Source organism: Balaenoptera borealis (genome assembly GCF_965194805.1).
Source record: "Balaenoptera borealis genome assembly, chromosome: 19".
Classification (NCBI taxonomy): Eukaryota; Metazoa; Chordata; class Mammalia; order Artiodactyla; family Balaenopteridae; genus Balaenoptera; species Balaenoptera borealis.
The window spans coordinates 5,580,097-5,608,022 of NC_138878.1; the positions used below are offsets into that span (position 1 = coordinate 5,580,097).

The 27,926-nt window shown below is 45.2% G+C and overlaps 1 protein-coding gene across 1 annotated transcript in view; it reads right to left on the reverse strand.

Moving 5' to 3' along the window:
• Positions 1-27,926, reverse strand: part of CDH13 (cadherin 13) — a 647,236-nt gene that overhangs the window by 455,409 nt on the left and 163,901 nt on the right. The window lies entirely within an intron of this gene.

A 27,926-nucleotide genomic window follows, 5' to 3' on the forward strand; every position in this document is an offset into this window, starting at 1 on the left:
GCTCCTCTGCCTGTGTTACATGCGTGTATGTTGCACACCCCTTTTTGGAGACAGCCGTAACATAAATTAATAAAACAACCCAACGTATAAACTAACACACAGAACCCCCTTGGCTGCCCAAACAAGGGCAGAAAGCATAGTAAAACCGTGCCTGGGGATTTTGTTTTCCCCACGCACAGAAGACAGACCCCCCCCCCCCAGTCAGCATCATCTAACCTTTACTGAAGACTCACTACGTGCCGAGCAGAGTGTCTAAGCGCTTGAGAGAGACTCACCCATTTCATTGGGAGAAGCAGCCAATGGCGTGGATACTGGATCCTCTTATCTCCATTTCACAGATGACAAAAGGAAGCTCAGAGACGCTTTCCCACCTCGTAAGACCTGCGCCAACCTGCTTTAAGCTCACCCTCTGAGCCATGGTGCCATCCTGTCACCTGCCCAACGCCTCCAGCACACCTCCTCTCCCTGTCCCACCGCAGCCATAACGAGGAACATGCTTGTCCCCCTTCCCATTGAGACACAAGTCCACGACTGGCAATTACAGGTGATACTATGACACAGCACACAAGCTTCCTTTTATCTTTTCCATTTCCCTTTGTTTATATATCAAATGGAACAGCTCTCACCCTCTTCAAAGGGAGAAGGAGGGGCAGTGATGTGGAATGAACCTTTCAGAAGTGGAATTTGATGGTGAGTGAAAGACTTACTTGAATTAGAAGGTATGAGGACTGGTCACATGCCTGTCATTTATAGCATCGTGATGTGCTCTATGCCATTAACTTTTAATTAGCTCAGTTAGAGCAGAATGTCTGACACCACAACGAGCACATATAAACACCCCTGTCGATGTCATGTTAAATTAATATCTCCGAATGGCAGATTCTCTTCTTGCATTAATGCGTTTGCCACCCTGGCTCTGTTAATTGTCCCTGGCACTATGTGTTGGTCACATCTGAGATGCGCCAGTGGTCCCCAGGCAACTCCAGAAAGCCACGCAGAAGACAGAACACGGTACCCAGTCTTTCACAGGCTGCCTTCCTCTCATCTTGATCAGCAGCAGACACACTATTTTCAGCATTAAGGCTTCACTGGCATACTTTTCCTCATGCAGCCACTAAAGCTGGCTAGATATCTTTGAGTCTGATTTTTTCTGGGTACATTAAGAAGGTTCATCTTAAAAATCAGGAACCAGGGTTGTTAAAGCAGACTATTCTCAACAGGGTGTTGCAAGTTCGAATATGCTACACCTTTTTCGGCTCCTTCAGCTGAAAATATTAGCAGTTGAAAAATTTTTTTTAATAGTCAGACTTTGGCTATGCCTCTGTAGAGCTATGCTTTTTAGCTAAATCAATGCCTTCACTCATCTTAATGAACGTTATTAGTACAATTCATGGCCTACATCAAAAATAGCCCCTAAACAACCACCAATTTGTGCTTGGTTATAAAGGTGTTTGGTTTAATCTATCACCTCACATATTTCATCAAGAGTGTGTAATAATAAATCTTTAAGACAATCAGCGTTGCTGGTGTGCGGCCCCACCCACTGGGGTTCATCTTCCTAACAGATTCATAGAGGTACCTTCCCCTGAAAGGTTTCCTTCTGTAAACTTCTTACGTCAAGGACCCAACATCAGAGAACTGGGACCGATGGAGACAATGAATTGAACCTAAAAGCTGAAGGGCGTGAGGAAGGGGGAGACCAATGTTCTTGAACCTTGGCTTTTGGGATTGGTTTAAATGCTGCTTATATTTATTTTACCATTCCAGTTTTAGTAAAAAGAAAATACAGATGGATTCCACTTAAGCTGCAGCTATACGGGGCTTCTTTGGATTTGTCAAATATACCATCACTTTCCCTTCTCTCAGCCTTTGCACATTCTGTCCCTTTGTCCACGATGCACCCCTTTCTGTGTGTGGCTCACTCCTGCTCACCCTCAGGCAAGAAGGACTGGACATCTCTTCTTCAGAGAAGCCTTCCTCCATCCCCAGACTTGGTTAAGATCTCCCATTCTGCGTTCCTATGATGTCCCGTAATTTTCCTTCAAAAAAACTCATCACTTATTGTTCAGAGTCTGCTTCCTCACCAGATACTAAGCTCAAGGGCAACCACCTTTGCCTACTGTTCCCCACAACACGTAGCAGACACGCCCTGAGAGAGATATAACAGGTGAGCAACACATATTTGTCAGAGAGAGGAAAAGTTAGGGAGCGTGAACTACATCAGGGCCCATCACAACTCCCCAAGGGCAAGGCCAGGCTGCAAACCTCTGAGGGGCTCAGGAGGCACTGGGAACTGCTTGTGGGCAGGGACCATATGCCCTTCACTGCAGGTGCCTGAAATATTTTTAATGTTTTGAAAGATTCTCTTCAATCTCCTTGTGGCCTGGAAGGGCTCTGAGTTGGTGATACTTAAAATGAAAGCAACATTGGTTTCTGATTATCTTGGAGCATCAATTCCTCATAAATACTTCAAGTTTTTAAAAATTTCACTTACACTGAGCCAATTTATATACAGCTGGTTAATCCTCAACAGCCTTTTAAGGTTGGATCTAGGTCAAATTCTCCCAGGTTTGACCATCATCAGGCTGTCAACTTCTCCTTTCTGGTACCTACTATGTGCCCAGCATCTAGTCAGTTTCTCCATAAAGTGTTTTACCAATGTTGTCTCCTATAATCTTCAGAAAAACCTTATGGATTTGGAACCAATATTGTCATTTTACAGATAAAGAGACAGAAAAGCTATAAAGCTTGCTCAGTCAGAAAGAGGCAGAGTTGGGCTTTGAAACCAGTCCTGTCCACACCATAGCACCACTCTACGATAAATATGACAAATATCACAACTGAAGTTGTCTCAGATTGATGAATTCATCCTACTATTGGACCAGGGAAGCAATGTGTCTAGATGCCAAGAAGGGGACTCTCGGGGGGATTAAATGAGGCTTGGACAGCTGGGCCAGCACAGCCCTCACAGGAGGAGCCAAGCTGGGGCAGGACACATGTGCCAGTCTTTGCTGGGCATGATGGCAGGGACTTTCTCACGTGGAGTCAATGCCAAGTCCCTGAATATGCCCATGAAGACATTTCCCAACCTGTAAGAGGCTGAATTGTCTGTATCTGTGGGAAAGCCATTTTCTACATGCAGTCCTAATTTTCTAAAGCAAATAAAAATAGGCACCTTGCAACTAACCCTAGTTTAAAGCTGGGGAAGTGGGGGAGGCCTGGCCTTCGGGGCCGCGTCTGCACTTCTTTTTCTAATTTCAAAGCCCACTATCACAGCCACACAGCCCATGATGAGAAATGGGCTTCATGTGCCCCAACTTGGCACACGTTCAACGACTGAATACTCAATCTTTCCCACAGTCAAGTTCCTCTAGAGTCAGTATTTATTATTAAAAATAATAACAAGAGCTTTTGTGCATTCCTGCTGCTTCAAGAGCCATCTGTCACAGACACCTTGGGCAAGGAAGCTATGAAAAGCATGAGGAGCGCTTTGATTAGCTGCAAAAACACAAGAAAGAGCTGGCCTCCTGCTTTTGGACAGATGAATTTTAGCATCTCAGCCAGCATTTTCCCCTACTAGGGACATTTTTACAAGGAATTTAATTGATCCAATTAGATTCGGTATAGGAATCAGTTATCTTTATAGTTACACTCAGCCAATAAGAGAAGCTGGGCCAGTCGCTTTTATTGTGGGTCTCAAATTGGAAGAAGCACAAAAAAGCTAAGCAAAAACCTTGAGAATTATTGAACGGATTCAAGGCTTGGGTTTTTTTAAAAAAATTATTTATACCTCACGTGAATCCACACTGGATTCGAGGTAGCTTGCAAAACTAAGCACAATAATGCGGAATTACAAATAGATGAAAAGAAGGGTCAGTGAAGAGAGAAAAGGAGGGAAAGATGGACACGGCATGCCATCCGCAGATGTAGTTATGCTTGAACCACAAATCTGACGCTGTGTGTCTTGTCAGCCAAAGTGGAAAGGAGAAATATTGATAGTAAATGACGTAAATGGCTGATGTAAATGGCTGAAGGTGGTGAAGGACAACACAAGGCACTTTTTCAAAAGGATTCCTGAGTCTCAGATCAGGAGTCTTCCTAGAGGGTCCTGGCACCATAGACCCTCAATTCCATTTCAAGTAATGACCAAGGACTGGATGCCAGGTAGTGAGCTACAGACGTTCTCTCGTACCGTACAGCAGCCCCATGACATAGCCGTGGTCTCTCGTACCGTACAGCAGCCCCATGACGTAGCCGTGGTCTCTCGTACCGTACAGCAGCCCCATGACGTAGCCGTGGTCTCTCGTACCGTACAGCAGCCCCATGACGTAGCCGTGGTCTCTCGTACCGTACAGCAGCCCCATGACGTAGCCGTGGTCTCTCGTACCGTACAGCAGCCCCATGACGTAGCCGTGGTCTCTCGTACCGTAGAGCAGCCCCATGACGTAGCCGTGGTCTCTCGTACCGTAGAGCAGCCCCATGACGTAGCTGTGGTCTCTCGTACCGTAGAGCAGCCCCATGACATAGCTGTGGTCCCATCCCCCAGATGGGCAGGCTAAGACTTGAAGAAGTGACATAACCTGTACCAGGGCGCATGACGAATACCTGGTTCCAAAAGCGGCCAGCTCACTCCCACACTCAGAGTTGACCTCTCCGGCCACCATCTTTGAGTCAAGGGAACACTGGGGTGTCCCCTCCTTAGGAACTCTGATCTGATCCAGGGGCTGCTCACTCTTTTGGCCTCGGTGGGCTGGCTCTCCATCCACAGATGGATTCTGAGCGGAACGTTATTACCACAAAGGTTCGGGAGAGTTCAATTCCACTGTATCTCTATGTACTATATATGTCCACGTGTATGTGTGTGTTAGAGAGTACAGAGCGCCCCGTTTCTTAAATATGCGAATCTATTACACAGATGTACCTGCATGTGTGCACAGGCAGTGGTGCATACATAAATGGCAATTCTAGGTGGAAATAACAATAACAGCCATAGCTAACACTTAGAGCACTTACTGTGTGCACCACAGCAAAATGACACCTGAAAGGGCAACGTGGCTCGTGGAGCTCACTGAAAGGCTAGGTGACCCCTTCAGGTGACAGCTCATCAGTGTCATCAGCTCGGCTCGGCTTTCGTGTGCTCCGAACTGCTTTACAATGAAGCGCACGGGTATCTCACGGCTGATGGCGTGGGTCTCTCAACGTGACCGCACAGCTCTCTGCCTCAGACGCAGGCTGCCTCTTGCTTTGATCAAGATGACTAACTGGTGGGAAACCCAGGTGGAGGAGGCAGCTTTCTAGGGTCACAGTGGCATCACGCTCTGAGCTTCAGTGCGCAGAATCCACATAGAATGGGCCATCTGTTACACTACTGTCAGACCCCCGACTCTAGCAGTGGAGGACAGCGGGACCCCCTCCAAACTACTTGCCCATAGGAAGCCTTTTACAGAATTATGAAATAGAAACAAATGCAGCTTAGAGGATTTTGATATAAAAAATGCAACTTAAAAAAAATTGAAGGCTGGTTTGAAACTTTTTCCCAATTATTTTACTACCAGGATGACAAAAACAACAAGACTTGTGAGTGACAGTTTTCACTTCTTCATTGAGTACTTACTCTGTGCCAGGAGCTGTGCTGAAGATTTGATAGGCACTGACTCAATCCTCCTAGTACCCAGTAAGCTTGGTTTAATTGTCAGACCCACTTTAAAACCAGGATGCGAAAGTTCAAACAGTTGAGGTCACCCGCCCAAGGTCAGATTGGGATTTGACCACAAGTCCATGTGAGTCCTGAGCCTACTGTCTTGACTCAGGACTTCTTGCCTTACTGACTACTCACCTCTTACCCTATTGACCTCTTACCCTGTTGACATTTGGGACTAGGTCGTTCTTGCTTGCGGGGGCTGCTCTGTGCACTGTGGGACAGTGAACAGCATCCCTGTACCTTAGATGCCAGCAGCGCTCCCCTCTCCATTCGTGACAATCAAAAATGTCTCTGGATGTTGCCAGCTTTCCCCTGGAGGGGAATCACCCCCAGCCCAGGCTGAGCCTTAGTCAATGTGCTGAGCTGCCCAGCGTGGCTGAGATGCCGATGCTCACCACTGAGATACATCACACAGCTCCTTGTCACGCCCGATTTGGCTCAGCCTAAGCCCCCAAGAGTCCTCAGCACAAGAAAGGAGGATGAGATTCGCTTTTAAGAACAGGTGTACTCCTAAAATGTTTTCCATAAACACAACTTTATAATGGTTTCAAGATGATCGTCCTTGCTTAATAAAATCTTATTTCCCCGTTTGCATTCATTAGGAAGTTTTGGCCATGATTATATTAACCATAATGTCCTAATAAATACTTGCCTAAAGATACAGCAAATACATCAAGAGAAATTAAAACTTTCTCCTCAAATTTTAAAAATGCCACTCATATCCTAAAATAAAAATATTCTTGGGGGGCAGGGAGGCTAGCTCATCGGCTTGGCACAGGAGTGGAAAGACATAAAAGGGGGGATGGTAAGACCTGGGGTAACGTCAGGGCTTGACCTCCCCTCCCACCCACAGATCAGTCTACACAGGCGCACCCAGCCTCGGAGGGTCTTCCTGGGGAAAGAGGCACCCCTCTGGGTCTGCATGTTAAATGCTTATAAAGCTCAGCTGGGTGGGGGCAGGTGCCTTTCTTCGTGTACACCTCCCTCCAGGCAGCCTCAGCTCTGATGTCCAGCCAGGCGACGGCACGCAGTGCCCCGATCTACCACAGACTACGCCTGCTCCTTGGATGCAACCCAGCCTCCAGCTGCCATCCAGCGGTGGTCAGCAAGGTGGGGAGACAAGGTCTCTGTTCCCCAGCCCATCCATCTAGACCTCAGAGGCCTGGCCTTTCAGCTAAGACCCCAGAGACAGTTGACTCACCTCCTAATATTTCTTCATTTTTAAAGAACTATAACTATGGGAAATCTAACTTAGATCATATAGTCATTTAGCTGATGGGTTAGCTGCTAATGGTCTCAGGTAACTTGAGTTATTTGGCCTCTCTTATCTCGTCCCTACGGCAAAGAAACAACTACTTGGTTGGTCAATGACAGTGCTGTTTTGGGGGGTTGTTAGCTGAGCACTTACAGAAAAACTGGAGTTAAAAATGCTATTCACTGTAAATTGATACAGCCACTATGGAGAACAGTATGGAGTTTCCTTAAAAAACTAAAAATAGAACTACCATACGACCCAGCAATCCCACTACTGGGCATATACCCTGAGAAAACCGTAATTCAAAAAGAGTCATGTACCACAATGTTCATTGCAGCACTATTTACAATAGCCAGGACATGGAAGCAACCTAAGTGTCCATCGACAGATGAGTGGATATAGAAGATGTGGCACATATATACAATGGAATATTACTCAGCCATAAAAAGAAATGAAATTGAGTTATTTGTAGTGAGATGGATGGATCTAGAGTCTGTCATACAGAGTGAAGTAAGTCAGAAAGAAAAAAACAAATACGGTATGCTAACACATATATATGGAATCTAAAAAGCAAACAAAAAAAAATGGTCCTCAAGAACCTAGGGGCAAGACGGGAATAAAGACGCAGACCTACTACAGAATGGACTTGAGGATACGGGGAGGGGGAAGGGTAAGATGGGACAAAGTGAGAGAGTGGCATGGACATATATACACTACCAAATGTAGAATAGATAGCTAGTGGGAAGCAGCTGCATAGCACAGGGAGATCAGCTTGGTGCTTTGTGACCACCTAGAGGGGTGGGATAGGGAGGGTGGGAGGGAGGGAGATGCAAGAGGGAAGAGATATGGGGATATATGTAGATGTATAACTGATTCACTTTCTCATAAAGCAGAAACTAACACACCACTGTAAAGCAGTTATACTCCAATAAAGATGTTTAAAAAAAAAAATGCTATTCACTTAATGGATGTGGATCTTTTACTGGGAAGTTCTCATCCAAACAGGAAACTGGACCTGTCTCATGAACTCTTTTTGTAGATAATCTGTAGCACCAGTTTCAAAGTTTCCAAATACTACTTGTTCCAAGAATGCAAAATTTGTAAAGTCTAATCCATCATAATTTCCAGCACCATGGTCTTGGAATGGACATCACTTAGAGACAGAGGTATCTCTGGGACAAGTAGCCCCTGGTTTCTACTATAAATATACTTAGATGACATGGGGCTGTTCTCTGTCACATGGTGTTGAGTCTTGTTTTTCCCTTGGGTTTGTTTGATTTACTCCTGAGTATCCATTTACTTCACCTGTAAATTGGCTAAAATGATGGCACCTCTCTCCTAAGTTGTCATGGGGATTAAATGAGATAAATCAGTGAAGCTTTAGTAGAGTGCCTCAAGCAGAGTAAGGTAATGACATTACTAACTGTACAGAACATTGTAAGTTTGGTAGGGGCAGCGGTATGCTGGTAAATGCTTAACCCTAGATCCCTGGAAAAGTGAAAGATCTTTGGTTTGTCATGTCTGCCCATTCTCAGGGTGTAAACTCTCCTGTCACAAATGACGTCAAGCTACGAATACTGAACATGGAACTGGAAAGAGATTCTAAGCCATCTCAGGAGAGCTGGTACTAGCTGGCTTCAGCATAGCAAGCCCTGAGTTAGACGGCACAATATCCTCTAATTGGTTTGGTCGATGTATCTCAAAAAACGGTTCTCTATGACATATAACTTGCTAAAGAGAATCAAGTATTGGCAATCACTCAGGGAAAGCTAAGGGCAAGGTCCAGGCACAGAACAACTGGTGTGTTAGGAATAAAGCTCTGGGGGATATCCCTGAGTTCCCTGGATTTGGAACTGCACTTTTCCGCCACTCAAAATTATTCCTAAAGGTCATACAAGAGACTGACTATGATTTCCAGTCCAGTCCTTCAGGACAAAGAAATGAGATGAGGGCTTATGGACTCAAAGAATGAAAGGCATTAGCAGATTCTTTGCTAGAATTAAAGACTCAAGAGTGTTGGGTTCAGTTTTGGGATACAGGAAGGGGAAGACGGCAAAAGTTCATTCGGAGATGATCCACGTGGCAGTTGACGACACTGGATTTTGGGAGTTCTGAGCTGGACAGGGAAATGCCCTGCACGGAGTGGTGGGTAAAGCTACGGGTTTGGTTAAGATTGGAAGGGTTGGAAATAGAAAAAAGGAAAGGGAAGAAACGTGTGAAAGGCTCCGTTTAAGATGAGAAGGAGGGAAGTTCATGAGTGCTTTCTGGGAAAAGTTCTGAGAGACAGAAAGGGAACTGGGAAAGTTAATGTCCCAGAACCCAAGGTGAAAAGAGTTGCTACGTTGTACGAATTCTCTTGATCTACCACCTGCTGATGATTCCTTAGCCTTATTTTCATCTTAAGTTATTAATAACCCTGTGAATCAATTTTTTAGTGCCATACAATTACACCTGCCTATAACAGTACCTCCTGCCGGTGATTTGGTGCTGTGGATCCAGATGAAGTCTCCGGTAAGCTCCCTAGGGCTTAGGAAAGGCTGCAGACAGCAGCAAATACACACCCACTCCTGAAGGACAGACACGGTCTCAGGGGTTTAGGATTTTCATTTCTCCCTGTTCTCTCTCCTCCTCACCTGCACACAAACACACGCACACTGTTCTCTCCCTACCTGATCTTTCTGTCCCCTTGTCCCCTCCTCGTAGCTCTCCCTCCACTTGTCCCCACTGATGGGAGCAAAGCTGGAGCTGCGAGGGGAACAAAGCCAGTGGGTTCTCACAGTGTTCAAACCCTCCCCCAATCTCGTGAGCACCCCCTGATCAGGAGGGTCCCCTAGAAATTACAAAACATCAACCTTCCCCTCCAGATTCATCTTGCCTTCTCCCCCCCTCCCCTTTCTACTCCCCTACCCAACAACCCGGTGTCCCCTGGACTTAGTACACAGAGCTGTAGAGACAGAGCAGAACAAAGGACCCTAATCCATGGGCGACATTTAAAGACAGCAGCTCTCTTTAAGAATCATCTGTCCTTTGGAAGCCTGTTTTATATTTGCCATGACTCACTAGCTCATATTCAGAGGGTGCATTTAGGCTTGACTTCTGGATTTGATACTGAAGCATTGTTTGATTTGCCCATTGAAAGGATTTAGAATTTAAACAATATGGCAAGTATTAAAAGGTGATCTAATGCAGGGTGGGGGTGGGATAACATCCAAATCTGAATAACATACGTGTGTAACAAATGTTTTACAGGCGGTGTGCCACTGTGGTAATTTTTTAAAAAATAAAAATGATGATAGCCTGGCCTCCATCCTCAAAATGTCCAGAATGAAGCAGAAAGGGGACGCACTAGATCCTGACACAAGAGTCGGGTATGTGCCACGTTGAAGCACCTACAAAGCTGAGCCCTCATCAAATCGTTTAACATTTCCAGCTCTTTACAACTCAGCCACAGAGATCCTCATCTGGAACCTTATTCTCTCCAAGTGTGCAAGTAAATTATATCTGGTACAGAATATATTGCCGCAGGTTCTATCCCCCGCTCCCACCTTCCAGTGGACTTAAATTAAATGACCTGCCAGACCCTGTCTCTCTTTTCTTCAAAATCAAATCTATGAATCAGTTCTTCCCTCTTTCCTGGGATGACATAGATCAGATGATCTCTAATCCTAAATTCACAGGATCCCTTTGCCTAGAGCGGAAGACCTAATTCAAACATTCCTACGTTTATTTTCACCCTTCCCCCAAATCAAACCAGACGTCCTTCCGGGTTCATGTCAGTCATCACCAAGGATGCTGAAGCCATCCCAGAAACCCATGTGATATGGATGTGCAAAGGCACTGAGGCAGCAAGATGCGGTAAGGAAATGACGAGTAGCTCAGCGTGCTAGAGCAGAAGCAGTATCTGAAAGAGAACTGAAGGAGGAGACAGATGGCAAAGGGTCTGCGTCTCGTTGGAACTCATCCTGAAGTCAACAGAGAAGTGCTGATGGTTCAAGCAAGGAAGTGACCAGATCCAGTGGTAGGCCTCTGGCAGCAGCACTGGGGAGAAATAGAGATGGGTGTCTCAAAGCCAAAGGGGAGAGTCTCACCTCTTCAGGTGAGAATGAAAATTAGAACTGAGAAAGTAATGTATGGCTGGACCAAGGAGGAAATATTTCGTAGATCAAACCAAGAGGAATTAGTGACTGCTTCTAAAAGTATACATTCTAGAAGAAAAACAAAAACAAATGGAGATGAATGAACCATGGAGACGTGTAGAGATGAAGAAGCATGCCAGGCCAGGGGCAGAAAATTTCCCACAGGTGAACTTTTAAAAATCTCTTTTGAAAATGTTAGTGGAAACTGGGTTCCTGTCTTAACAGTGATTCCAAAAACAATGCATCTGCAGAACAAACAAATTCTAGTCCCAATACTTAACTGAATAAAAGGCTATTCTATAGTCTTGATTATAACAATAAATGAGAACTAATTTGGGTTTTAGGCAAAAAACTTTGTGGTGAGAGAAGAAACAAGGATTAGCTTAGGTTTTCAACATGCTGAAAATACATTTAAATTGTATTTCAGAGCTCAGGATCTAACCCTGGTGCATGGACAAACATTTTGAATTTAATTTCAAATGAAAAAGCTAATTATTTAGTTAACAGATGACCCTTTGATTAGTTTGTGAAGATCACAACTAAGAATTCTAAATCTAAATGGATTTCTTAGACTTTATACCCAAAGGAGGCCAGCTCAGTTTTAGCACTTTTCTCTCTTGGTACCTCTGAGCACCATCTGAGACATTACTTAACAATTATCTCTCAGTGCTGAAGTGTAAAGTAAAAGATAAATCACACATTTTAAAATTACTTTTCCTGCAATGGACTTCCTCCAGTGTTTGATCTTAAATTTAACAAGACCAATGTCATCTTCCCACCAAAACTTCTTGAAGTCATTTTCTACAAAGCAAAAGTCTTCTAAGATGCTCTGTTGGGAGATGATGGGAGTTACCCTTGGTCAAATAAGTCTGGACTACTAGAATCCAGAGGGAAAGAAACCAGCTTCACCCTGGTGAACTGGTTTTTCAAACTTGGTTATGGATATGTATATATGTATGTATGTATGTATCTAGTATGTATGTATGTAGGTATCTAACCACCTATCTGTCTATCTCTCTATCTATGGCATTGTGTGTAGAAAAGAGCTAACACTGTAGAGACTGCTGCTCCTGGAAAGGCTTGCTTCCAAAGTTTGCCCTTGGCTGGCATCTGGGAACTTGGATTTTGGGAGGGTTTCTACTGTTCCCTAACTGATAATGGTGGTTAACTGTGTACAACTGGTGTGTACAAAAATATACGGTTTATGCTGGACATCTGCTTTCTTTCTGGAAGTCTGCAGTTTTGCTGCAAACCAGACAGAGGATGCCCATGTGAGCAACCCCCATAAAAATCTTAGGCACCTAGCCTCTGATGAGCTTCCCCGGTAGACATTTCACACATCTTGTCACAAGTTGTTGCTGGGAGAGTTGAGCATGTCCTGTGTGACTCCATTAGGAAAGGAACTTGGAGCTTGCACCTGGTTTCCTTCCCACTTCACCCCAGGCACCTTTTCCCTGTGATAAACCTTAGACCTGAGTATGACTACATGCTGAGTCTGTGAGTTCTTCTAGAGAATTACCAAAAGCGAGGGTGGTCTTGGGGATGCCTGACACATATAGCATCCATCAACGTTTTGCCAGACAGTGTTCCAAGGAAGACATTTAGGGAACAATTGCTCAACAGTATAGACTAATTAAGAGAATGTATGTAAAACACGTTCTGGCAGATGAGATGGGCTCTATAAACAGTAGTCCTTAATATTGCTGCTCTAACATTCTTAATATGATTGTGAGAAAATAGATGCCCTCTTTGCTGCACCCTGAAAACGAGCCACGTGCCCTGCACTTTGCCGCGCCACACAGCAACTGCTCACGAGATGTGTGCTGAATGAATTATTGGGCCTTTATTTACAAAGTGCTGTGCCAACACTGAGAGGCCCATTTACAGAGTGCTGTCTCAGCCCTCTTGAGGCTCACAAATCTAAAACAAACACTATCAGTAAAGACAGAGCTGTGGACAAAGATACAGACAGAAAACTCAGCAGTAAAAACAAATGGATGCAGAAGAAAAAAGAGTGGTCAATACACTTGTACCAAGTCAAAAGCTTGACACCCATATGTTTCTAATTTTGGAGGGAGACATGTGGACGGGCTTTAGAATTCTCCATTTCTAGAGATGTGAATCAGGGGGTCCTGTGAAAGCCTTTTCTATGAAGCTGATAAACCCATACGGGAGAAAGCTTTGTAGTAAATGAAGAAGAACATGCTTCAAATGGTGATGCTACACTTCCAAAAAAATCGGGGCTTCCCTGGTGGCGCAGTGGTTGAGAGTCTGCCTGCCAATGCAGGGGACACGGGTTCAAGCCCTGGTCTGGGAAGATCCCACATGCCGCGGAGCAACTAGGCCCGTGAGCCACAACTACTGAGCCTGCGCGTCTGGAGCCTGTGCTCCGCAACAAGAGAGCCTGCGATAGTGAGAGGCCCGCGCATGGCGATGAAGAGTGGCCCCCGTTTGCCACAACTGGAGAAAGCCCTTGCACAGAAACGAAGATCCAACACAGCCAAAAATAAATTAAAAAAAAAAAAACTACATCTAAGCCAGTTGGATAAAGTGTGTGTTTGCTAGTTTTCTTATTCCAGTAAACTTTCACTTTCACTGAGGCTCAGAGCTCATAACTAACTACACTGCACTAACTGTAAGTATGATGGCCTCATATTCCAGCTCACCCAGGACAAGGCTCCACCATCACTAACCACGTTGTGGATGAGCTACCTACCCTCTCAGTGCCCCAGTTTCCTCAAGAGTCAAATGAAGATAATAATAGTACCTACCTCACTGGGTTCTTACAAAGAATAAGAAAAGCTGCTTGAATAGTGTCTGGCATATAGTACATGCTTGAAAATATTAGTGGTTTTTGAAGGTATTTCCCTCTGAGCCAGGGAAGATGAGAAACCAGCTCAGCTAGGGAGAGTGTGCAAGTGGCATGAATGTCTATTTCCCTGAGAGAGACGCTGTCAGTGATTGTGGTTCTCTTTCCTGTTGATCTGGAGGCAGCCTCAGAATCTTCATCAACGTAGGTCTCTGTTATGAACCAAACTGTGTCTCTTCAGTTCGTATGTTGAAGTCTTAACCCCCAATATGAATGTATTTGGAGACTTAGATAGGAACTTTAAAGGGGTTAATTAAGGTGAAACGGGGTCATAAGGGGTGGGCCCTAATCCAGTCTGACTGGTGTCGTTATAAGTAGAGGGAGAGATACCCTAAGTGCACGAACAGAAAAAAGGCTATGTGAGCACATGGTGAGACGACAACTGTCTGCAAGCCAAGGAGAGATGCCTCTCGAGAACCCAACCCTGCCAACACCCTGACCTTGGACTTCTGGCCTCCAGAACTGTGGTATTAAGTTCTCCAGTCTGTGGTATTTTGTTAATGACAGCTCAAGCTGGCTAATAGTCCCCAAGAAGGCAATCCTCTAAAACAAAGACTTTCTAGGAATTTCCCCAAGTGTTGCTCTGTCTCCCGGGGACACAGACTTCTGCCTATTCCATGGGGATCCTCTTGTGCTGATCTAACTCCCTGAAGCCACAGTGGTTCCTGCGACTGACGATGATAGGCTTGCTCTGCCTGGGCCTTCTCCACACCCTATAAGCCCAGCCCACCCTGACTGGGCCATTCACCTGCTCCAAACATATCTGATTTAGAAAACCTTGGTTTGGGTTTATACTGGTTGCAACTCAGAAAATTTTGGAAGTAATCCTTTAGCACCAGAAGATGACCAACCTATTTTTCTAATGGCATCTGCATATGACATGGTATTCTTCTGTTCACCTGTTCCTTTCAGCCATCCCCACCTCAATAAATGGCAATCTGGCCTTCCTTTTGGCTCAAGACAAAAATCTCCTAATTACCCTCAATGCTTCTTTCTTTAACATCCTACTTTTAATCCAGCCGTAAATTCTGTTGTCTCTCTCTTCAAGATGTACGTCATATCCAACCCCTTCTTATCACTTCCACCTGGGCCACCCTAATCCATGCTCCACCCTCTCCCACCTGACTTACTGCTATAGCCTCCTGCCTAGCTCTGTTTCCTCCACAGCCCCCTTCAGCTTATTTGCCATGGCCCTGCCAGGATTCCTGGGGAAAGATATGTCACATTGCATCCTGCCTCTGCTCAAAACCTTCAATGCTTCCCATTTTACCCAGAATCCAGAGTCCATGCAAAGGCCTACAAGGCCCTGCATGATCTCCCCTCTCCCCCATCTTCCTTAAACATATCAAGCTCACTTCTACCCCAGGGCCTTTGCACTTGCTGTCATGACAGTTAAAAGGGGGTCCAGGGCTTCCCTGGTGGCGCAGTGGTTGAGAATCTGCCTGCCAATGCAGGGGACATGGGTTCGAGTCCTGGTCTGGGAAGATCCCACGTACCGCGGAGCAACTGGGCCCGTGAGCCACAACTACTGAGCCTGCGCGTCTGGAGCCTGTGCTCCGCAACAAGAGAGGCCGCGATAGTGAGAGGCTTGTGCACCACAATGAAGAGGGGCCCCTGCTTGCCACAACTAGAGAAAGCCCTTGTACAAAAACGAAGACCCAACACAGCTAAAAATAAATAAATAAATAAATAATAAAATAAAGGAATTCCTTAAAAAAAAAAAAAAAAAAGACATGTATTAATTTAGAAAAAAAAAAAGGAGGCCCAGGCCCTGGGGGGAAAATTGGTGGCACCCTGGCCAAGGCAGAGCTGCTAAAAATCTTCACATAAGCTTTTCCCTGAGCTCCCTCCCAGACTGTAGGACCCTATCTTTTGTAACACTCTCTGCCCCCAATCTGGCTGCTGTTCATCTGTGTGGCTCTCTGTCCCTACAGCTATCTGCATAGCTCACATCCTTCTCTTTCATCAGGTCTCTGCTGAAATGTCTCCTCTTCGCAAAGGCCAGCCAGGACCATCTCATATGAAATAGGAGATTGCTCATGTCCTGCTTTCCCCATCCTCCCCACACTATTTAATGTCGTTCAGGGGCATTTATCCTCCCCTGCCCGCTCTGCGGCCGTAAGTTCCCTGAGAGCAGGAACTCTGGGTCATTGTTTAGTGCCTTGAACACTATCTGACAGGTTGTAGCAGCTGAGTAATCATCTGTTGAATTAATAAATGTGTGAATAAGTGAATGTGTGGGGCAGGTGGAAAAGATAAGTACACTTCAGAATAAGCAAATCAGTCACAGGAAGTAGATTGACCAGAATGATGCCACACTGTCCTGTCTTCTTGATGCGCTGGGAGCCCCAGACCCTTTGGGGAAGGTTTACAGTTCCATGCAGTTGTTGTGAGTTAGCCAGCGTGATGCCCCCAGCTTGATGGATCACAAAATAAGACCATGCTGGGGTCATGACATTGCAGAGAGGTCTGTGAATCTTAACGTGGCAAGTGTATCTTCTGCAGGTTACAAGATATTAATTGCCTTTGGTATACATTCTGTGTTTAGAAAGGGCTCTCGTCTCTCTTCTCGAGCATCCATGGCAAAGCATCTAGGCAGTGAAGCGCTAACTTCATTTCCTCTTCCCATTCATCTTTTTTATTTCCAACTCAAGGAGCTAACCCTGCTGCTCTCCCTCTGCAGTGATAACTTATAACTGAACTACCACTGATCTCTCTTGTTAATGAAACCTTGCTCTATTTCTCTTAAGAATGACATGGGCAGGGCTGTTAAACAGCCAGTATGACAAGGCAGGCACTGTGTTTAGAGTAGGAAGGGAAGCCTTAGCCCCTAGACCAGCACTGCTTCTTAGCTCCTTAAGCTTTCCTGAGAATGCAACCGAGATGCGAGTAAGAGCACACACAGGCCATTTTGCAATGGCTGATTCATCTCTCTGATCTGAATGTAATTCACTCCAAACCCAAATTTACTCTTAGCTCCGAGGTGTGGACAGCGGGGTGCATATGTTCTTTACAATCAAAGTTGGAATGAAAGAAGACTGTGTTGCCTCTATGCCAGACCTAGTTTTCTAGGACTTAGAGGCAATTTATATAGAATGATGAAAAAGCATTCAAAAGGGGATGTTCAAGGTCTAAAAACATGAATCAGGATCGGTTGAATAACTTTGGGATCATTTTCTTTATGTTTAGTTTCCTTTACTGAATAGAAAATGTCATTATTGATCATTTTTGGAATAGTTAAGTGTTATAAAACATTTGTGCAGAACTAAACTACTGGTTTCTTTTTCTTTTTTTTAATTGGAGTATAGTTGCGAAGTTTAAAAAAGAAAACAAGTCTTGCAACCAACAAACGAAATTCTAGACCTATACATCCTTCATAAGCCCCTGAAAGCATCACCCAAGATGGCTTTCTATAAAAGATACCCTTTTGAGACAAACATTTCTTCAATAATAAAGTTAGTATTGTAATGATACTTCTTTATCAAGAATAAATGTAAATAAAGATTTTTTTAAAAAGATTGGTTGAATAAATAGTGTGTCTGAAAAATCTGGCTCAACCAGAAACTTTAGGTGGCCGAGATGACAGAAACCAGGGTCTTCTCTGCTGGTCGAGCCTGGAACTCAGCTAGAACCAACCTGGCCATGAAACAAAGACCACTGTGGAGATAGACACTTACTCACACATTCATGTTTTTTCCCTAGGATTTCAACCCCTCCAAGAGATCTGCTCTCGACAAACAGCAGAGCAGCTCATACTTAATGGAGCAGCTTACAGGGAAAAACAAGACCCGTTCCTCAGTCCCCATCTCATTCTCCAGGTGGAGATGAACTTGGGAACCAGGCTTCCAAGGGGAGGAAGCACAGGGCAACAGCAAGACTATGGACTTTGACATCGGAACACATGGTAATAAATTCCCACTCCTCTCTCTGCCTTCTGGTTATATGACTCTAAGCACAGTTCTTTCACCTCTCTAACCCTCATTTATTCAAAACACCACTGTGTAAAGCATAGACGAACTACCAGTATCAAAAGGCACAAATAATGTTTAGTGACGCACTTATTAGATGCCCAGTCCTGTGCACTTAACAGGCAATATCTCATTTCATCCAGCAGTTCCAGCAAGTAAGTCCTCTCATTTCTGCCTTTTTATAGATGAGAAAACCAAGCCTTACAGATTAAGCAACTTGCCCCAAATTACATAGCTAGTGACAGGTAAAACTAATATCCAAACAAAGACCTGCGTGATGCTAAAGATAGCACTTTCACCCACCCTACTTCCTAGACCTGCACTTTCCAATACCATAGCCATCAGCCAAGTGGCTATTTAAATTAAGATTAACTAAAACAGAAGTAAGAAAAAAAAATCAGTTTCATAGTTGCATTGGCCATAGTTCCAGTGCTCAACAGCCACTGTATTAGACTACCACCTATGTGGCTACCATATCGGGCAGCATAGGTAGAGAACACTTCCATCGCTGCAAAAAGTTCTACTGGACCACACTCGTCTAGTCCTTCTCCGATATATAAGGTGCCTGACTTTTCGTAGGCATTAATGAATGTGAGCGTTGACCATGTTCAAACAGAAACGCAACTGTTCCTCAGCCTGGTTCCATTAGGCTATGGTCACAGAGACTGATTCAGGTTGTGAAGAAGATGAAAATCATGCACTTGGTGGGGGTGGGGTTTCTCTAAGCAGAAGAGCACGCAATCACAACACAACACTGGGAACAGGGCTTCAGAAGGGGCCACAATATGGAAACGGCCCTGAAAGTCCAGCTTAGTTAGTTTCATGGTCACTTGCTTCCACCTTGGGAGCAAAGACACTTGTGGGTCACCAGGCTCCGATCGTTAAAACATCACCACGGTCTGGGTTGCTGGTCAGCTCTCTGCTGAGCTGGGCAGATGCTGCTCTTCTTTCTCTCAATGGCCACTCGTGTGTACTCAACATCTATCTCCTTGGGCTGTAATTTCTTCAAATTACTGTCAGCTATGGACAAGGTGCCCAGGCTGCCTTTGAGAATGTGCAGGACATCCCCTCTTGATTTTCTCCATTTCTTTCTGCCCTGCCCTCTCCCTCCTGGTATTTACACCTGGGTTTTCCTGTCCTCTCACTTTTGCCTCCCTCACCATTTTTTATTTCCCATTATTTAAAAAAAAAACAAAACTGAGGTCAAATTCACATAATATACAATCAGTCATTTTAAACTGACCAATTCAATGGCATTTAGTGCATTCACAGTGTTGTGCAATCACCATTACTATCTAGTTCCAAAACATTTTCATCATCCTGAAAGGAAACCCCAGTACTCATGAGCTGTCACCAGTAATCAGCTTTCTATTTCTATGATTTACCTCTTCTAGACATTTTCTATCAATGCAGTCATGCAGTACGTCTGGCTTCTTTCACTCAGCAGCGTGTTTCCGAGGTTCAGCCGCATTGTACCATGTATCAGTACTGCGTTCCATTTTTATGGCGGAGTAATAGCCCACTGAGCAGATGACCAACATTTGTTTATCCATCCCTCAGTTCATGGACTCCCTTACCTCCTGATTAGCTAAAACAACAGGAAGGGGGAGAAGCCTAGTTTCCACGACGTTAATGGAGAACGTTGATGCCAAATTGTCTCCAGAATTGTTTTTCCAGGATGGCAGAACACGTGGCATCTCAGGAAGGCATGTTGGCATCCATCAGGCATTTCCACCTTGACCATTTCTTTCTGGTCTCATTACTTAAATTTTTTCTCACTAAACATTAACCACAGTGTGATTTCTATAGTGCTTAATAGTTCTTATAGGAGAACATTGTTATGAGGTTTAGTTTTTAAAGGTGCGGAATATGCTGGCTTAAATAAGTTCTCAACTGCAGGCCTTCTAAATGTCTATACTGAGTCAAAGGTGCACTGTGAACTTCAAAGAAGCAATTACAGTTTTCAGTGTTTCTCAAACTTTGAATGTTTCCCAACTGTTCCCAAGGGAGCACAGAACTCCCTTTTGTGTGAGTATGTGTGTGTGAGTGAGTGAATGTGTATGTGTGTGTGTGTGTGTGTGTGTGTGTGTGTGTGTGTGTGTGTGTGTGTCTGTCTGTCTGTCTGTCTGTCTTCGGGCCATCTCTCAGTTCTTCTGTTTTTCACAAACAGTTTGAAAAAGCTAGTCTATGTTAATATCTGAATCCTTCTTAGGTCTATGTAATGGGGGGGCTGTCGACACACTTTAGAGACTGGAGTGCTTCTGCCAGGCTTAAAATAGGTACATTTTGAATCACAAGTTAAATATCTTAAACGCATTTAAATGCAAATTATTTCTGAATTAATCATATAGGCTATATAAGGTGTCATGAGTTTGAACTGCAGCCGAATGGTAACAACTCATAACTTATAATAATACAATTTTCATTTGGAAAATATCTTAATCCTTCAGCACTTCATAGCACACAAGTTTGAGTATCTCAAAGGCAGAGAGTCATAAAAAGAAGGTATCCTTAAGAAATGCACATTCCAGCATATATCCTCAGTGTATGTATTAGCAGTTAAAATATAATCTGCTTAAATGTGCCGTATAGTTGGAAATTGTGTTTCTGAATAATATCTACATAATTTTTGATAAAAATAAACTTGCAGTAAATTATCTAGATCTTAAGGTACCAAAGACAAATGGCCTTTGCTGGAATTAGTTTTCCCTCAGGAGTAAGGAAATGGAATTTGTCCTCTGCAATGAGAAAAAAAAAAAATTAAAACACCATGCAGAATTAAAAATGAGCACTGGTGAGTTCTTCTAGGACCCTATTACTGGCTGCTTCTCAGAATTAAGGGGGGCCCTCTGGACAGCTGGAGCCCCCAGCATATCAAGATTCCGGCTAAAATGAAGTCTGGTTGGTGAAAATAGGACTTGGTAGACAGAAGGTTTACCATGTTTGAGCACATACGTTACCACTTTCAAATTTCACAGCAACCCTATAGGGTAGGTTTTCCTTTTCTCATTTTACACCAGAGTTTCCCAGCGTGATATTATGGCATTTGGGGCTGGATCACCCTTTGTGGTGAGGGCTGTCCCGTGCATTGCAGGATGGTTAGTGGCATTCCTGGTCACTACCCCCGAGATGCCAGTAGCACCCCTTCCCCACTTGTATTAACCAAAAATGTCTCCCAACATGGCCAACTGTCCCCTGGGGGCCAATATGAGTCCTAAATGAGAATCACTGGCTTACAGTGAGCAAACCCAGCCTTTAAATGCTGTGCGACAGAGCCAGTGTGTAGAGCCCGGACTCTGGGTGGGAAAGAAGTGGGTTTGTCACCTGACTCTGTCACCCACCGGCTGTGTGACCTGCTTCTTGATACTCCCTAAGACTTCGCTTCTCCAGGTAAAAAATGCACAAAAACAGTCCCTTCCTTCAAGGCTCCTGAGGGAGCAGCAGATGTGTTTTGTTCACTCTCAAATCCCCAGTTAACTTTGGGGGACAGTTAACTTAGGGGACAGTTAACTTAGGGGACAGTTAACTTAGGGGACAGTTAACTTTGAAGAAAAGGGCTTCATCTGAGCTGGACACAGTGTGAGGTCGAGCTTGGCTGCTGCTATTCTGTGTGAGTTGCACTGGGGCAGGAACCCGCACTCGGAGCTGACGGGGTCCAACACCAGGGTGCTTCCCCTGAGGCGAAGGCTAGTTTGGGGTCAAGACCAGGTACGAGGGACCTGCCTCCTTAGGCTGAGGAATTCACACTTCATCCAGTGGCCCTGCCTTGCCTGTGGAAAAGAAGGCCTCAGAGCAGTACCTCGTGCCAAGTGATAGAGCCAAAGCAGCTCGGAGCCCGAGGCCGCTTCAGGCACAAACAAAAATCAAGTGTCCAACTGTTCGTTGTTTCTCACTTGTTCTGAAGAAAATGATCCTCAAACAACACCAAGATGACACTTCAAGAAGGGAAATGAGCAAAGTGTGAAAGAAGCTGGAACATTTAAGTTCTGGTAGGAAAACACATCAGAGAAACGATGATCTGCCTCCGACCTTAAGAAAGGGAATCACAGGGGTGCCACCGAGGGTTGGCTGTGAGTCAGCTCTCCCGCCAGGTATCTCCCGATTTACAGCCAGCGAAAGAGGGGAGCCCTGTGTTCACACTACTGGCTATGCCTTCTGTCCCCAGGTTCTAGAGGTGACTGTAGCCAGGGCCAAGGGTGAGATCATCCATCACTTACCGGCTGTGTGACCTTGGATTGATGCCTAACCTGCTCTTTGCCTCTACTTCCTATCAGCTGAATTTAAAATCAGATTTTTCCGGATAATCCAGGTGGACCCAATGTTGTCACAGGGTCCTTACAAGTGGGAGAGGGAAGGGGAGAGAAAACAGTGTGGGCAGGACTCACCTCACCATTGCCAGCTGTGAAGACGGCGGAAGAGGTCACAGGCCAAGGAGGGCCGGGGTCTCTCGAAGCTGGAAAAGGCAAGGAAACCGATTCTCCCCTAGAGGCTCCAGAAGGAACAAGCCCTTCCTGCTGACACCTCGATTTTAGCCCAGGGAGACCCCTATTTGACTTCTCACCTCAAGAACTGGAAGGTAACAGATCTGTGCTGTTTTAAGCCACCAAGCTTGTGATCATTTGTTATGGCAGAAACAGGAAACTACCACTGGTTACCTAACACACTGAGTCAATGCCGGGGTAGTGAGGGCAGAGTGAAACCCCAAAGCGACAGTCTCAGCATCACCGTGGTGGTGCCTATCCTATTACTTAGAGAGTAAGAGTTGGCCTCAGGTGCAGCCCACGGGCTGGACAGCCCCAGCCTGCCTCGAGCCCCCTTGAGCAATGAGATGCTCCAAAGGGAAACTTGCCAGGAAAGGGAAGCAAGGATAAGCTTCATCTTATACACAGCATCTGCACGGTCATTCTCCCTTTGCAAAGCCTTTTCCAACCACTATTTAATTTATTCAGGAAGCGGAGTGCAGACACACTCAGGCAGCCCCTGCCCTTGATCTAGAAGTGGGGTTCGCTGCACCTCCATGAAAATGCCTCTGCGGAGCCTGTCCCAGTGGAGTTAGTTCACCTCTGAGCCTGACAGCATCCCCACACATTTAGCCTTTCCTTGGAAATCTCCAGAAAAGGGAAATGTATAAGCTCCCTTTCAGGACTGACTATGGTCTCAAAAACTGCTCTCAGGTTGTCAAAGGACTATGGAGCTGCCAATTCCTAAGGGCCATGAGGGCCCATCTAGTTCAGAGGTCATCAAACTTTTTCTGTAGATGGGCAGAGACTAAATACTTCTGGTAATTAACAGAGAGCCTCAGATAAAAGAAAGTAAGAAACACTAAACAGGAACTAAGGTGACGTACAGTTCAGGATTAGGCTCTGCATTAAAAACTCAAAAGGATTCCCTTTTCTCCAGCCCGGACATGGAAGCAACCTAAGTGTCCATCGACAGGTGAATGGATAAAGAAGATGTGGCATATATATATACAATGGAATATTACTCAGCCTATAAAAAGGAACAAAATTGAGTTATTTATACTGAGGTGGATGGACCTAGAGTCTGTCATACAGAGTGAAGTAAGTCAGAAAGAGAAAGACAAATACTGTATGCTAACACATATATATGGAATCTAAAAAAAAAAAAAAAAAAGGTTCTGAAGAACCTAGGGGCAGGACAGGAATAAAGACGCAGACGTAGAGAATGGACTTGAGGACACGGGGAGGGGGAAGGGTAAGCTGGGATGAAGTGAGAGAGTGGCATGGACATATACACACTACCAAATGTAAAATAGATAGCTAGTGGGAAGCAGCTGCATCGCACAGGGAGAGCAGCTCAATGTTTTGTGACCACGTAGAGGGATGGGATAGGGAGGGTGGGAGGGAGACACAAGAGGGAGGAGATATGGTGATACATGTATGTGTATAGCTGATTCACTTTGTTATAAAGCAGAAACTAACACACCATTGTAAAGCAATTATACTCCAAGGAAGATGTTAAAAACAAAAACAAAACAAAAAAAACTCAAAAGGAATAGAAGATGCATTACCAATTGTGAAATGCCAGTCCCCCAGGTTTCTGAGCCTTTATGACCAGCTGTTGAAGACCTCTACCTTGGGTCTACCACCTTTGCCTGTGCCGTCCCCCAGGTGTTAGCCATTGACTCAACACTCACCCCAAGCCAGGAGGGTATGATCCACTTCGGAAGAACACAGGGCTCTCCTCCCAACTTCTCATTGTCAAACATCGTCAACCTAGTCTTGGATCCATTAATGTTTGACCTGCTAAGCCATCATTTAATGAGGATGCCTTCTCTCCTGTCTTTCACTTTATCCCACCTTTGAAGTGCCTGGTCTGTCACATTGACCAAGGCTCAGTTTGACCCCAGCTGCAGGCAGGGAAGGAGCATCTACAAGTGACAGAACACAATCAAGTCCCTTTAGCAAGCATGTCATCTTTCCAACATGGTACCAGAAACATGGACTTTGCATAAAGGAGTCCATTATGCAAATATCCATACCTTCAGAAGAAAGAAAAGTAATATGGAAATGATCTTTTGCCACATAACGCCTTATTGCAAGAACAAGATAAGCTTTCTTCATAATAAAGATCTTAAAACAGCTGCCAATCAAACAAATCAACAGCTAACAGCTCCAGCCAACTGTGTTTAATAAACAATTTTGAGATAGCCCACTGATAAACTCACAAAGAAGAAAGAATTAAAAGCTTGGAATTTTAACAGGGAATGCTCTCTTGGCCTGGAGGTTGAGCCAAACTAAATGGGAAGGACCAGGCAAACACATAAAGTATTCCCCACCCCTCCACCCATGGATTTAGAATAAGGAGAGGTTTTCTGGTTTACTCTGTCTAGAAGGGAACTTTAAGGCTGAGCTCGGGGAAGGCAGGGTTTATCTTTTATCTCTCTCTCCCAGTGCCTGCTAGGTAGTGGGTTCTCAACAAATGAATGCATTTTTGAATTAATTTCTATTTCATGGCAATTTGAATGTTATTGTTGACTTTCTCGAATAAATCTTATCTTCCTGGAATGCAAATTGGATGTCACTCCCTTGCTTAAATCCCTCCTAGGCGTCCTTAGAATAAAATCCAAGCTCCTTACCCTACTCTGCAAGCCCTGGTGGGACCAGGTCCCCCAATTCTTGCTACTTATTTCACCCAAAGGTATATTTAATATCTTCACCATGAGTTTGAATTCACCACCCAGGTCTTCCGGGAGAGGACGCCATTTATGTGATTTGTGCCACTCTGGCTTCAGAGACACAGAGACAGGACTCACTGCCTCTCACTGTCCTCCACTGGCAAGCAGAGCGGTCTGTGCAAAATCCAAATCTGACCGTGTCACTCTTCAGCCTGAAACACTCTAACATCTGCCCGTGACCAAGGGCTATTACGTCTAAGCTCATTCCTCGGCATTCGCCCCCCCACCCCCAACCCCGCCTCCTCGCTAGTCAAGTCCATTTCCTATTTCCCTCAGGAGTCACTGTCTCACTTCTTCAGAGCAGCTTAAGCTCTTCTGCCCCCTCTCTCCGGAACACTCTCCTGCCCTGCCCCCTCCTGTCCCCTGGCTAACACTCCTCCTCATTCTTCATCACTTGCTTTGATGGCCCTGCCCTTGTCCCATGGTGGTGTAGGTGTCTTGTTACAAATCATCATCCCCAACTAGACCAAGAGCTTTACAAGGACGGGGACAGTATCCCGTGCTGTTGTGCCTCAGAAATGAACAGACCTCTTGTCTATTCAAGCCTGATGAATATTTCAGTGAACCAACCAGATCCTCTAAGAGGCCAGCCCCATGCTGGTGCCTGCAAAGCATGACACATGGGGTCTGTCCTGTGCCTTGTAGGATGTTGAGTAACATCTCTCACCTCGACCCACTAGATGCCAGTAACACCAAGTTGGGGCAACCAAAAACGTCGCCAGGCATTGCCAGATGTCCCCTGGGGGCGGGGGGGCACAGTCACCCTGGATGAGAACCCCTGATGTCAAGGATACCTGAGAGGGAAGGACAGCATTCCTGCCCTCAGACCTTCCATCAGGTCTCCCTGCAAATGTCAACTCCAGGTGAGGCCTGCCTGGACCATGCAGCTGCTTCCATCACTCTCTGCATCTTTAATCTGCTCCATTTTTATTCCCAGCATGTATAACCACCTGATGTGTTACATACCCACTAATGTCTGTATATTGACAGAGTTCCATGAAGCAGAAACTTGGTGGTGATTTGCTGCTCTATCCCCAGTAACTTGAACCAGTGGCTGGCATGAGTTCGGCATCCCATCGATGTCTGCTGAGTCAATAAATCTTGTAGTTGATCTGAATTATGCTTGACGGGGCTGCTGAGCGCACGCTGGCCTTCGTGTGTGCACAACCTTTTGGCAGTCCCAGGTCGCCTCTCCGCAAGTGCTGTCCACTTTGCTACGCTTCTCTTGGCTGGAAGAGAAGGCTCAGCTGGCAGAACAGCAGGGTCCTCCACACTCTCCTTTTCATCCTGGGATTTTGCTCACAGATTCACTCCATTTCAGTTCTCTAATTGATGCAGTCTGTTTCAATTAAACTTTAAGCAGGGGGCTGGCCAGAACTGAGCTGGGTAACCTGGAGGTCGGTAGCTCCTGCAGCCTCAGTGAGGACATGGGTCACATGTGCCCTTATTCCCCATCACAGGACTCTGGGTTTCCACCTGCTCAAAGGGAACTTAGCCCCCATCACAACATCACTCCAGGCACATCCTGGGAAACCCAAAGCTGACTTCACAAGTGCCCCCTGATCAGTGTCAGCTTCTTCCTCCTTCATCCGGGCCACTCGAGGGAGCTTCGCCATGGTGATCCACGCCCTAGTTACCAACCCTTCCCACGCCAAGGTGCTGCAGGAGTCTCTGGGCAGGGGGATGGCCTGCTTTAGAACTGTCATCCTTTGTCGCTTGGCCTCACAGCCGTAGTGCTTGAACCTGGAATCTTACCCGGTCTTTTGCCATTGGTTTAATTAGCTTCTGGTCCTCCAATTTTGCAAAGTATCTCATAAAAAAAATAATTTCCATCATTTTCTGCCCTCTAACCCCAAAGTGTCAAGCTCACTTTAAGGGGCCAGAGGAGGAGGACAGCCTGTCTTCATCTTCTCTTTTGCTCCTTCCTCCTCCTGGTCCCTGCTCCCAACTAACTCCTCCTTCCTTCCCTCCCCAGCCCATTTTTACAAAATGTGAAAAAAAAACCCCAACCCTGTATGCCTACTGACGATGCAAATAGATGGAGAGTGGGTGGTGGAAGCTAGAATGGGTGTCTTATCTGTGTTTGCAGGATCTAGTCCCAGAGGGGGTGGCCACCATGCCTGTTTTGGAGGGATAACAAAATAGCAACAGCATTTTTTTTTCAGTACTGAGGGTCAAAACCATTTGTCAATTATTGAACTTGTTCTTACTTATAAATTTAGCAGGTTAGATAAAATGGGTCTAAAGGCTCTTGCAGTCCTGATATTTTGTAGTTCTTCAGCATCTTGGGCAAAAAAAAAAAGCCACCAAGTCATTTGAAAAAAAGCTACGAGGAAAAAGATTTGGTTATAGTTAGATAACTAAAACAAAAAAAAAAAAAAAAAGAAAAAAAGAAAAATTGATCATCACACATTTATTCATGCCATGAACGTTTGGTAGGTCCAGACTGTGGGCCAGGTGCCTGGGAGGCGAGGGGAGGAGAAAGTTGAGGGAGGAATGCGGGGTTCTCCCACCTGCCAAGATTCAAGTTGGACCTCTTCTGAGGAGTTTGTGCTAATGAAGTTTAGAAAATATGTTTCCATAGCCCTGAGTGAGGAAGCAGCTTTGCTTAGTGGACCAAATAAGTAATCAGTCAGGAGCAACTCGGTGGTCTAATCCACGTATGCGGCTGCTGCAGTGGTGCCGTTTAACCTCTTCATGCCTCAGTTTCACCAGGTGCACCTGGCAGATAAGCCCAGGTTGCAAAATGAGGCGCTTGGAAACATGAAGAGCCAATCGGGAAAGAGTCAGATGGAGTTG